Genomic DNA, 13,044 nt, shown 5'->3' with positions numbered 1-13,044 from the left:
TTGTTTTGTTAGTTTTTCCTGTGCATGTTGGAGAGATCTAAAGGAAGTTAGGCCCCTGGGGAGCACTGCTTCCTGGCTACTTACAGTCAAACCCAGGACGAGAGGAATCGACATTCATTGAGATCACGTGGAAAAGCACGTACAGTGTTGTAACAAGTACCAGGCACCATAAAAACACATCATTTTTGGCAGATTGTGTTGAAAGTATTATAGTTTCCAGAGCTCAGAAACTGAATTAAGAATTCGCTTTCAAAACAAACCGATGCCTGTCTATGCAGACTCCAGTCACTCCCTCATGCGGTGTAGATGTTCAAGGAAGTCATCCAACACGCTTCGCTTAAGGAGTTCTCAGGCTTCTTGAGACAAGCTTCTGTGTCCCTTCTCTACTCACTTTCTCACAGATGTGCCTAATGATCTACAAGGAGGTGGCCCCTCTGTGCTCCCTCGCGCAGGTGCTGGGGCACCCACAGGACTGTGGTTTCCGGGGTAAGTGATGGCCCATGGGATGCCATATGGATGCCACACAGTTCAGGTTACCATCTCTGTTAGTGTCAAATGATAGAATTCGAGGCTGGAACTGTACTTAAAGATCACCTTTTTCAATTCCTTCAACACATCATCTCGAGTCACCTAGAAATGGCCTTCCCGCCCAAGCCCACCTCCTCCAAATAACTCCAGCTCATACTTTCTGTTTTCTACATTTCAGTGAACAGACTGTCCTTACCACGAGTTCAACAGTTCATTTCCCTGTGGGTTTTTTCCCCTGTGGATAATATTCCACGTTTCCACATAGATGGCAACTTCCCTCTTTGGCCTCACCCTCCTTCTTCTCTGGCACATGGCATTGTCCTCTGTTTGTCAACTGGAGCCAGTCGACATTCTGGATTGGATTATTCTTTGTTGTAGGGTCTGCTCTGGGTATTGTAGGATTTTTAACAACATTCCTAGGCTTTATACCACCTCACCACCACCAGTCATGAGAATTAGAAATGTCTCCAGAAATTGTCAACTGTCCCCCAGGAGAGAAGCAAAAATCACCCTGGAGTTGAGAACCATAAATGTAGACCAATCAGGTTACTTGTTTCTGTGCCTCAGTTTTCTCATCTGTAAAATGGGACTCATAACAGTAGCTTTCTCCTGTGATCCTTATGAGAATTAAATGATTTAATTTACATAAACATATAGAATATAGTAAGCACTGTATAAATGTTAACTACTACTTTCATCTACTACTCAGTGTATGGAATATAGAATGTACTCAATATATATTTTCTGAATAATGAATGAATTCAGTGGCGAACTCATTTCTATGCATGTAACACTGATATAGCTCAGCAAAATGATATTCTATAATGCCATTCCTGCCGACAATTTCTGAAGCTGGGGTTATACTCTGGATGTGTGGCACATTTCAAGTGTCACCACTAGAATGTAAGGCCTTATATGTGCAAGGGTAAAACCTGGTCCCATTCAGAATTTGTATGGCCACTACGGAATGAGAAGGGCAAGCTAGTGGGAATCGGGGACCTTCGATGGGCTTGATGATTTATTCATCCAAATCGTGGAGTGAGTCTACTCTGCCTTGTATCCTGGAAAACAAGACTGAGAGCATTTTCTTAGCTGGACATTGCAGACTTGGAAATGCAGGCTGGAGTCCCCTGAATGAACATGCTGAGAGTAGTATCTTGATGACATAATTTAAGTGTATGCATTTTTTCCACTTTATTACTGTTGATAATAATAATGATGTTCCTATTTGCATAGTGCCCCATATGGTTTTAAAAATCACTTTCACATTCCTCTCTAAACACCAGGGCCAAGGAAACCACCTTTCATGTGAGCAAAGTGGCGGCATAAATACTTCCTCAGAGCCATTTCTCAGCAAGTCAGCACAGAGTGGGCACTGGAGAGTGGACCAGGGGAAGATATGGTAGAGACAAGCGTAGGAGCTTTTGGCTAAGCACGGTGGGTTGGAAACATGTGACCACTGTCCTGCAGCTCCACTGATATTTCAGGGAAAAACCATGTTACACATAACATGACATAAATCACCAAGGACAAAGAGAATGGGATGGGCATCACTAGGTAAGAAACATTGGAATTGGGGAGAAAGAAATCAGGGGTGTGTGAGTGTGTGGGGGCGGCGTGGAGGGAGGTGGTATGGAAGAGCTAAGGTCTCTTCTTAGTAGGAAGAAGGCGTATTCAGCTGCTGGGGCTGCCATAACAAAATACCATAAGTGTCTTAAACTATGGAAATGTATTTTTTCATAGTTCTGGAGGCTGGAAGTCCCAGATCAAGGTGCTGGCCCATTTAGTTTCTGGAGAGGGCTTTCTTCCTGGCTTGCAGACAGCTGGCTGCCGTCTCACTGAGTCTTCAGATGGCCTTTCCTTGGTGCGTCCTCCAAGAGCGAGCCCTGGTGTCTCTTCCTCCTCTTATAAGGACACCAGTTCTATCAGATTAGGGCCCCACCCTTATGACCTCCTTTTAACTGTAACTACCTCTACAAAGGCCCTAGCTCCAAATACAGTAGTCACATCTGGGTTTGGGGTTCCTACATATGAATTTTAGAGGTCACAATTCAATTTATACTGGAAGTCAATAGAAGATATGAAATGCTAAAACAAGAAATAGTTTATCATTTACAAAAAATGATAGTAAATATATGAAGAAATAGCTAAGAGTTAGAAGAGACTGCCCAGGAACAGAAAGGGTGCAGAGAGATGAGACAGGGTACTACTGAAAGTTCTGTCCTTGTCCCAGTGGCTGAACAAAGAACAAAGACAAGCGACTTGAGGAAAAGGAAAGAGAAGTTTATTAATTTGCCAGCGAATGAGGAGGATGGTAGACTCTCATCTCAAAGAACCATCGTCCTCCCTTTATTTCCCTGTATTTCCTAAGCAGAAATACAGAGCCTTCGAAGGGGGTTTTCAGCTTTAGGCTATTGTTGATGAACTATCATCTCCTGCAAAGATGACCCCATGACCTCTGTCTCGACAATTCCATTGAGCCAACTCCTGTGGTTTAAGATACTAGAAAACAAAGAACAAAGAACTCTCCTCTACCCCTCTGATTACTGGCCATGGGCAGAGATGCAGATTTTAATTCCCAAAAAGGGTGTGGGTGGGGGAAAGGTAAAGAGACAGCTCATAAAACATTTTGCTCTTTTTCAGGCCTTTACCTCTGTTATAAAAGAAAAAAGGAAATAAAATTTGTAGAGAAAGTTAACTGTGCATTGGCTAAAAGAACCTACTCAAGTGATCAATTTTTAAAAATTATTCTCTGGAACCATTGCTCTAATCTTGTAGCTGGAGAGTACTTAATTTGTTGGTGTTCCCAGGAGAGTTAGGCTTTCTTCTGCTTATTTTATTACCTTTGAAGGTAGAAAATTAGATGGTGAATATCATTGCTAAAAAAAAATAATTAGAAGTAAAAAGATCTATGAGCAATTTTAAAAATAAAAGTGGGTACCTAGGATTAGAACTGTGGGTCAGATTATGTAATTGGATAGTAAGAAGCAAAGTTAAGCTGAAGCTATGTGGTCATTTTGATAGGTACCAACAGGAATTTATTTGATAAGAATTTAGTAAACATTGCTCACAAAATCTCTTAGTAAACTGCATATAGAAGACTGCTTCTTTAACATGTGACAGAGCATTAATGTAGACCCAATAGTCAATGCTGTGTGTAATTAGTGAAAAAATAGGGGCCTTCATGTTAATAGCCAAAAGTAATGTGAGACGCTAGCCATCCTGATGCCATCGTACCTAGTGAAATAAAATGGAGGGAGAGGGTAGAAGAAAGGAGGATACAAATCATTATTTGCAGGTGATGTGACTGTCTACATTAGAGAATCTACTGAAAAAGAAAATAATATAAAAGAGATATTAGATAATGGCCCGTTGGAAAATAAATATACAAATATTAATATCTTGCTTAAGCACTAGCAATAACAAATTCAAACATAATAATGAAAGAGGTGCCACTTACAATAGAAATTTAAAAATATACGTATACTATACCTCAGAATCAACTTCTCAAAAAGATATAACATGAATATTTTAAAAAGAAACTTAAAAGAAATTTAAAAACAAATAAATCAGGAAAAAATATTCGCAAGTATGTGCAAATTTTCTTATCTCTGAATTTACAAATATTCTTATCTCTGAATTTATAAATAAACAAATAAAGGTGAAATTCCAACTGGAGGAGAGTTGCCTGTAGGGGCTGCCCCAACCAAACACAGGAGTGTTAAACCATTGAGTTTTCAGAGTTTGCTCTTCCTGCAGCACGACTTCTCCCTTTCTAAATGATAGACCAATCAGAGACTCTGAAACAATTTTTTAAAAAAGAATTTGCTATTTGGGCTCTTAAAAAGGATCAAACTATTTTTAAATGGGTAAAACGAGAACTTGGTTGGACTTCCTTAGTGTTATTTTGTAATTTAGCACTTTGAAATTTTCAAATAGCATGTGGGGAGTACTACAGTAATGTCTATGCTCAGGGTTCTGAGGGTCTGTAAGCAGCTCTGCTTTCCTGAACACTGAGGAGCTCACAGCCTCCCAGTGAAGACAGCTCACTGGTGTCTTCAGGCTCTTTGCTAAAAACACTCTCCATTCCCATGGTAGCTCTACTTTTGTCCAGGGATTCCCTGTACTTGGAATGTTTGTCCTAGCTTAGCTTTCAAGTTCGGTTCGACTCTATTTCTTCCAAAAAGCCTTTCTAGATTCTCCAAGGAGTGATTGATTTTCTTCCTCTACAATTCCATGCCTCCTTCCATAATACCATAATGCCCACCACGTTTGTACCCGACACCCCCGGCCCCAGTACATTCGCACGTGCGCCCTGAAGGAGCGCAGGGATTTCACCCCAAAATATGACTTCCTGGTATCAAGAGTTTTGACTCAAAGGCCCTTAGAGGGCAGCAGGCACTGGAAGGGGCTTTCCCTCTCTCTGTATAAAACCAGACAGACCCATGAAAAAGAGCAATTATCTTTCGTTCCCCTTCGTGTTATCTCAATATATTGCGGGAAAGGAAATCAAGAATGCAACCAGACCTGGCCCGAATCATTTTAAATGCAATACCTTCCTCTCAGGTTAATTTAATTTCCAAAGAGAATCATTTACAGGACGATCTGTTTCTCCCATCCATTCATTCTCCCAAGTATCTATTCAGCCTCCCTAGTAACCATTTATTGCCCCTAAACAGAATTATCTACACTCCTCATCCATACTTCCCCTCGAAAATGAGGGTATAGAAACTTCTGGACCCCATTGGTGTGGGGCGTGGTGTCAACACCATTGCAAGATGGCGCCGACTTCCTGGTCACACCCATACCACAAGACTGATAAACAGGATGAACCGCGCATGTGTAGGGGCTTTTTCCTGTCTCTCAGCAAGTATGCTAATGAGGGCTCTTGCGTGAGCCAATCAGATTCTGCCTAATGTACTCAGTGCCTATATAAGCCCGCTCCGAGAGCTCCTCGGGGTCTTCCGCTTTAGTCACCTTCAGATTCCCCAATAAAGCGCTGTCAGAAGAACTCCGGTTGCCGCGTCTTCCTTGCTGGCGAGGCGGGCGCGACACATTGGGATATTGGGTAATCACTCCGTGATCTCCCTGTGTGCACAGTAAATAAACCTCTTTCTCTTGTTAAGCTGCCTTACTGTGAGTTGATCTTCCAGCAAACTTCCCGGGCAAAGGGGAGGTTTCCCTTCACACCCACAACACTAAACTGCAGCTTTTGGAAAACAGGTAGTGTTCGTTCCTCACTGTTGTCCTCATCATAACGTGCTCAGAAGGTGGTAAAAGTTCAGAGCATTTGTAAATCTTAGTAAAATCATTTTTTTTAGCAGACATAGCCATGCGGTGTTTTTGAAATGATCATACAGGCCCGCTCCATTTATATGTAGGAAGGGCCCCAACAACATATCTTTGTTCATTCATTAAAAAAAAAAAAATTCAGAATGTCTCCTCTAAACCAGGCACTGTCCTGAATGCTGGGGTGCTGTGTATTCCATGTCACTATCAGGACAGCTACAAACCACCTACGGAGCGTTCCTACTATGCGCCCGGCTCAGCGTAGATGAGTCGCTCTCAGCCCGAGCTGCTGGTCAAGGCTCAGCTTTCCAGAACTTTTTTTTTTTTTTTTTTGAGACAGAGTCTCACTTTGTTGCCCAGGCTAGAGTGAGTGCCGTGGCGTCAGCCTGGCTCACAGCAACCTCAATCTCCGGGGCTCAGCGATCCTCCTGCCTCAGCCTCCCGAGTAGCTGGGACTACAGGCATGCGCCACCATGCCCGGCTAATTTTTTGTATATATATTTTTAGTTGGTCAATTAATTTATTTCTATTTTTGGTAGAGACGGGGTCTTGCTCAAGCTGGTTTCGAACTCCTGACCTTGAGCAATCCACCCGCCTCGGCCTCCCAAAGTGCTAGGATTACAGGCGTGAGCCACCACGACCGGCCTCAGAACTTTTTTCTTTTTCCGGGAAATGCAGCCTCCCAGCATCTGGGGAGGCTAATCACTCATTTGTTCGTGTTTGCTCTTCACACCAGGATTTTTTTTTTTTTTTTACTTTCAGGAACAGGCTGTTCATGTTTTTTTTGGCTCAGATCTCTATGTTCCCATACCATTATGATGTAACTTAGAACTTATTTTATAGAATTGAACTCCATTCAATTTTGAAATTGTGTAAGAGATCTACCCCACCCATCTTCTTTCCATTAAAAAGCAGAGGGGTGTGTGTAGGAGCAATTTATTAAGGATCCCTGAGGCTAGTCCCAGCCCATTATTTCAACACTTTCTTCCAGCTCACTGAGAAGGGAGGGAGAACGGGAGGGAGACTTGATTGTTTGGCCAATCCACAGGGACCCCCACCTGGAGAGAGCCATCCAGCTCCCATTGGGAATGCAGTGCTCAGAGAGCCCACCCTGAGGCAGGGCTGGCTGGATCAGACTGTGAAGAATGGTGCAGATTGGAAGGTGAGATGTGGCCAACAACAGGGAAGGCATGATCAGAGGTGATAATTATTAGAACACGACACTTCGAGAGTGGGATCCAAGTCTGTTCAGCACAGCCCCAGCACCAACTTGCCTTAGTAACTGTTCCATGAGTTTAAATAGACATTAAATGAGTAAGTGAATGATTGAGTGAATGAATGTCATATTTTTGTTTTCTTCTCCAGTCACTCTTTAAAATTCATGTCACCTCTGTAACTCAGGAATCAGGAATTTGGCGAGCTATGCAGGCCTTCACTTGAAAAGCATCCTGCTAGTCATCAAGGCCCAGGATGCTTGGGCGGAAAGAGCACAGGTTGGGGAGGAGAAAGTATTATAGAATAGTGTCTTTCCAGAGTGTTTGCAAATAGGCTAGAGCCCCACTTCCCTGCATAGTTAGGTTGAAGCTTCTTTGTAATCCTCCCAACATGCTGATGGCTCTGTGAGAACAGGGAGCAGGAGCATATGAGGATGGTTTGATGGGCTCTGCAGTGGTACAGCCCTGGATTCTAGTCCTTGTTCTCCACTAACTCTGGGGAAGTCACTTAAGCACCTTAACCTTCAATGGGTCATCCATAAAACAGAGATAGTAATAGTAGGTGTCTCATAAAGTTGATAGGAAGATTAATTTACATATAATGCACATAAAGTACTTGGCCCGGCCCCTGGAACATAGTAAGTTCTGAATAAATACGAGCTATTATTATCATTAGCTCAAGACCTAGCACATGGCCCTTCATGGATGTTTTTCAATTGCCCCACTGAAACAGAGCCCAGCTTGGGGAAGCAGAACAAATCAGAATGAGTCCATCAGGATTCCTTCCAAATCTGAGATCGTATTGAGCTCAATCCTTTGTCTTGGCTCAGTTATTTCTCCAAATGTGAGCAACTTCAGGCTTTTCACAGTAGGGTGAATGGGCATATTTGCAGGGATGACTTGCAGTTTTGAAGAAGCTCCCTGCAGGGCTGGTTTTCAGGGGACTTCTTCCAGGCTGAGTGCCTGAGAGAACTTGTTGAAGAGCTGGTCTCACTACCTCCAGCAACAGGAAGGTATAATTGACAACTTAAAATTTTGGAGTGATTAAAATGTGTTATATCTTGATTGTGGTGGTAGTTACATAATGTATTCATTTGTCAAAACTTATTGGACTCTACCCAATAAATGAGTGCATTTTGTTGTACATGAATTATAACTCAACAAAGTTCATTAATTTTTGTATTAATTTTTGTATAAATATACTAAAAATTGTATATACTTACAATGTACAATGTGATGTACATGTACAATACACATTGTATGCATGTACATGTACAACATGATGTTTTGATACATGTATACATCATGAAATTATTAAATCAAGCTGACATACCAATCGCCTCACACACATCATTTTTTTTTTAGCTTAATAGACATTTATTCCTTTCGTTAAACAACGTCTACACAAAATCCAAATTAATTTTTTTTTAGAAAGTAATTTAGGTCTTAGGTCTCAAATTTTATGAGCCTATTAATATTTTCTGAACATCGATTAACCGAACCTTTTGAAACCCCTAGAGGAAAATTGGTTCAGGAAAACTATCAATTGAATTTTGATATCAAATTACTCTTAAGTCAGAAAACTCAGAATTTGGGAAAAAAATGGAGCAACTCCTCCTATTTCCTTCACACTCAAATTTACCCTGGGAAACATTAGCCTAGTCCACTGAACACAGGAAACGTAAATGTGGCAGGATACTTAAAGTTAAGGTGAGCCATAACTGATGGCCCAATTTTGTGAAAGGCTAAGGATTTTCAGAGTATTTTTATCAGAAACAAACTGCAGATATGTAAGGTTAGATTGGAAACCATGAATTTACATTGACACCAACTATGTATGACTCTTCCCTGCCTGTAACCTTTGGATTGGGTTGACCCAAGATGATTTGTTAAGAATGGACTGAGAATGACATATTTTTAAGCAGCCAACTATACTTTTACCCCTCATGTGGCTAGAGGATTTATAATGGTCACAAGTTAGTGTTACAGGTAAGTATTTAAAAATCTTGAATAAAGGTGCTTTAGTTTTCTCACCTCACATTTGAAATGTATTTACCTAATGGCCACTGGCTTGCCAGCTTACAAACATAAGGTTAATGATTCTTATTTGCCTAACATTCAATTTCCATCAGTTTCAAAATGCAGTGTAAATATCACTACTGTCTATATGTATAGAATCCAGGACTCTAGATTTCATGGAGCCATGGGATTGAATCAGGAGCAGCTTTTATCTCTTATGTTAATTTAAAATGGTACAATGAAGACTGAGGCAATTTTTAGGTTAACCCAGAGGTTTCATTCGTAAGATAAGCCTCTTGCAACAAGTATATCCAGTTCCGAAAAATGGTGGCATTTTAAACTTTTCTTTCAGAAACAAATGGAACACTGGACTAAATCTGAAGATGTGGGCTCTACACAAGCTCATATTTTCCTATGTGACCACGACATAGGGTTAAGATATCCTCCTCCTACCCTAAAAATTTCTAAACAAAACCCAATTAAAAAGCTAGCAGAGCATTGCCATCATCCCAGTAAAGCTGTAGGTTTCACCACATGCACCAAACAAATCTACAGGGTAGTTGTAGCACTCCTCTTTTAAAGAATTTATTTTGCACCTATTATACCACACAGCATGTTTTAAACACCGACATAAAACTCCCTAATACGATAGAGCAAAGACAAGAAAAGCTTCTCTTATTAGAAACAAGATACACCATCACTTATAGTCTTCAAACATTATTGCACTTTTAACTTCATATTTGACAAAGCACTCACGAAACAATCTGCAGACTAGCTTAACAGACAAATAACACCTTTAAGCAGACATGACCGTCCTAAGTAGTTTATTAGGTATGAATTTTACAAACATTACTTATTAGCGGTAACGGCGGAGCTGGAGAGTATTGCGCCTTCTCCAAGCTGCACGGCGAGAACCACCCATAGTGCGGTGGAACTTACGGCCCTTTCCAAGGCCACGGCTCTTGCGGCCTGCAGATGCCAGCCCACGCAGCTCCCTGTGCTTGTGGACCGGTTTCGTGATCCACTGGGTATCAGGATTTCTTCTGATAGCTTTATGGAATGGATCAATGAGGATAACCTCAAAAAATCTGTACGTGGAATCTTCACCAACCCAGTAAGAATTCAGGACTCTCAGAGCCCCACAGTGGCGTCCAGCTCGCTCCTCGGCAACAGACTGAAGGCTTCGAGCAAACTTCAGCTGGTTAACACCAGGATGGACAGGCTTGCCATAAGTTGCACCCTTAGGAACTGGGCGTTTGCGGCCACCACGGCGCACACGAATCCTATATATGACATAACCTTGCTTGGCCTTGTATCCCAGTCTGCGCGCTTTATCCGGTCGGGTGGGGCGGGGAGCCCTGTGGAGCGCAGAGAGCTGCCGGCATTGCCAGCAGCAGACCCTCAGAAGAACACGCATTCAATCAGTAGCATCGTTAATCCTAAAAAAAAAAAAAAAAAAAAAAAAAAAGAAGAACACGCATTCCATCAGACTGCTGCCTCTTCCACAGCTCCTGGATATACTTGTATGCACCCATCTTGGCTTACCTGATGGCTGCCGCCAGACGGAAAGGCCACACATCATTTTTGTGTGTGTGGTGAGAACTTTTAAGATCTACTCTCTTAGCAATTCTCAAGTACTCAACACATTATCAGTAATTACAGTCACCATTCTGTACAGTAGATCTCCAGAACTTAGTCAACCTAGAAGACCTGTTTGTACCCTTTGGCCAGCATCTCCCCATACCCTCCTCAGCTCCTGCAACTGTTATACCATTCTACTCTCTGCTTCCTTGGGGTCTACTTTTTTGGATTCCACATATAAGTGAAATCGTGCAAGATTTGCCTTTTGGTGCTTGGCTTATTTCATTCTGTATAATGTCCTCCAGGTTCATCCACGTTGTCACAAGTAACAGGATGTCCTTTGTTAAGGCTGAATAGTATTCCATTCTGTATATATACCACATTTTCTTGATCTGTTCATCCACTGATGAACATTTAGTTGCGTCCATATCTTGGCTATTGTTAATAGTGCTGCAGTGAACGTGGGGATGCAGACATCTCTTTGAGATCCAGGTTTCATAGAGCTACCCTTGTAATCACAATTGAGGGTGAGGTAAGAGGAAATGGGGCCTAATGGCCACTAGTGCTTCTTGCTAGACAGGAAGAATTCCTGGAACCAATTTAGCCTCCTCAAAGAGGTGATACCCTTCTGGGAAAAAAGTAATGAACTTTATTGAGTTATAATTCATATACAACAAAATGCACTCATTTATTGGGTAGAGTCCAATAAGTTTTGACAAATGAGTGCATTATGTAACTACCACTACAATCAAGATATAACACATTTTAATCGCTCCAAAAAAATTTCCTTTTGCCTATCTACAATCAATCTTTCCCCATCCTAGGCCCCAAGCAATCATGGATCTGCTTTCTGTCATCATAGGTTAATTTTGCCTGGTCTAAATTTTATATGAACAGAATCACACTGTATGTACTCTTCTGTTTTGACATCTTTTGTTCATCCATGTAGTTGCATGTACACTTTGTCTATTAAGTTTTATTAGTGAGTAATAATATTCTATTGTATATTATAGTATTCTATTGTATATTATAGCTTCTTTTATCTATTCACCTGTAGGTAGGCATTTGGGTTGTTTCCAGATGTGGTCATGATAAATAAAATTGCATTTGTGTACAAGTCTTTGAGTGGACACGTTTTCCTTTCTCTTGGGTAAGTACCTAAGAGTAAAATAGCTGGGTACTTAGGTAAGAAATTTTAAGAAATTGCCAAATAGTTTTCAAAGATGGCTGTACCATTTCATGTTCCCACCAGCAGATGAGTCCCAGATGTTCTACATCTGTATTGGTCAGGGTTCTCCAGAGAAACAGAACCAGTAGGAGAGTTTTTATTTTTCATATATATATATATATGTATATATATGTTATTATAGATATATGTTTTCATATATATGTATGCTATTTTATGTATATATGTATGTAAAATTATGGGAATTAGCTTGCATGATTATAAAGACCAAAAAGTCACCTACAAGCTGGGGAGCAGGTGGTATAATTCAGTTTCAGCCAGATGGTCAAAGTACCAAGAGCACAGATGTCCAAGAACAGGAGAGGATGGATGTCCTAGCTCAAACAGAAAGGGCAAATTTGCCCTTCCTTAGCCTTTTGTTCTATTTGGGTCCTCAATGAATTAGATGATACCTGCCCACATTGGTGAAGGTGGTCTTCTTTATCCAGTCTACCCATTTAAATATTAATCTCTGCTGGAAACACCCTCACAGACAGACCCAAAAATGTTTCACTAGCTGGTCATTCCTTAGTCCACTCAAGTTGACACACAAAATTAGTCATCACAACATTCTCACCAACAATTGGTATTCGTGGTAGGCTGAATAATAGCTCCCAAAGGTGATCATGTCCTAATCTCCAAAACCTGTGAATATATTACTTTCCATGGCAAAGGGACTTCGTAGATGTGGTTAAATTAAGGATCTTGAGATGGGAAGATTATCCTGGACTATCCAGGTGGGCTACTGCCATCATAAGGGTCCTTAAAAGGTGGAAGATGAAAGCAGAAGAGTCAGAGAAGGATATACGAGGACAGACACAGAGGTTGGTGTGATGAGGTCACCAGCTAAGGAATGAGGACAACCTCTAAAAAACTGAAAAAGTCAAGGAATAGATTCTCCCTTAAAGCCTCCAGAAGAAATGAAGCTCTTCAGACAGGATTTTAGCCCTATAGACCCCATGTTAGACTTCTGACCTCAAGAACTATAAGATCATAAGTTTGTGTTATGGTAAGTTTGTGGTAACTTGTTATAGCAGCTATAGGAAACTAATACCTATTGTTGGTATTTCTAATTTTAGTCTTTGAGTATGCGTTGTATCTCAGAATGGTTTAATTTGTATTTATCCATCTACTGATGTCAAGTTTTCCTAGGAGACATTCATATATATCTCCTTTTGTGAAATATCT

General features: G+C 41.0%; 1 pseudogene; it reads right to left on the bottom strand.

Annotated features, from left to right (window-relative positions):
• Nucleotides 1-9,878: 9,878 nt before the first annotated feature.
• LOC105858053 (large ribosomal subunit protein eL15-like) lies at nucleotides 9,879-10,585 on the bottom strand (annotated as a pseudogene).
• Nucleotides 10,586-13,044: the final 2,459 nt, after the last annotated feature.

The sequence above is a fragment of the Microcebus murinus genome, chromosome 23 (genome assembly GCF_040939455.1).
Source record: "Microcebus murinus isolate Inina chromosome 23, M.murinus_Inina_mat1.0, whole genome shotgun sequence".
Taxonomy (NCBI): domain Eukaryota; kingdom Metazoa; phylum Chordata; class Mammalia; order Primates; family Cheirogaleidae; genus Microcebus; species Microcebus murinus.
The sequence above is the reverse complement of the archived record's forward strand: the minus strand, read 5'-3'. Positions and strand labels throughout refer to the sequence as shown.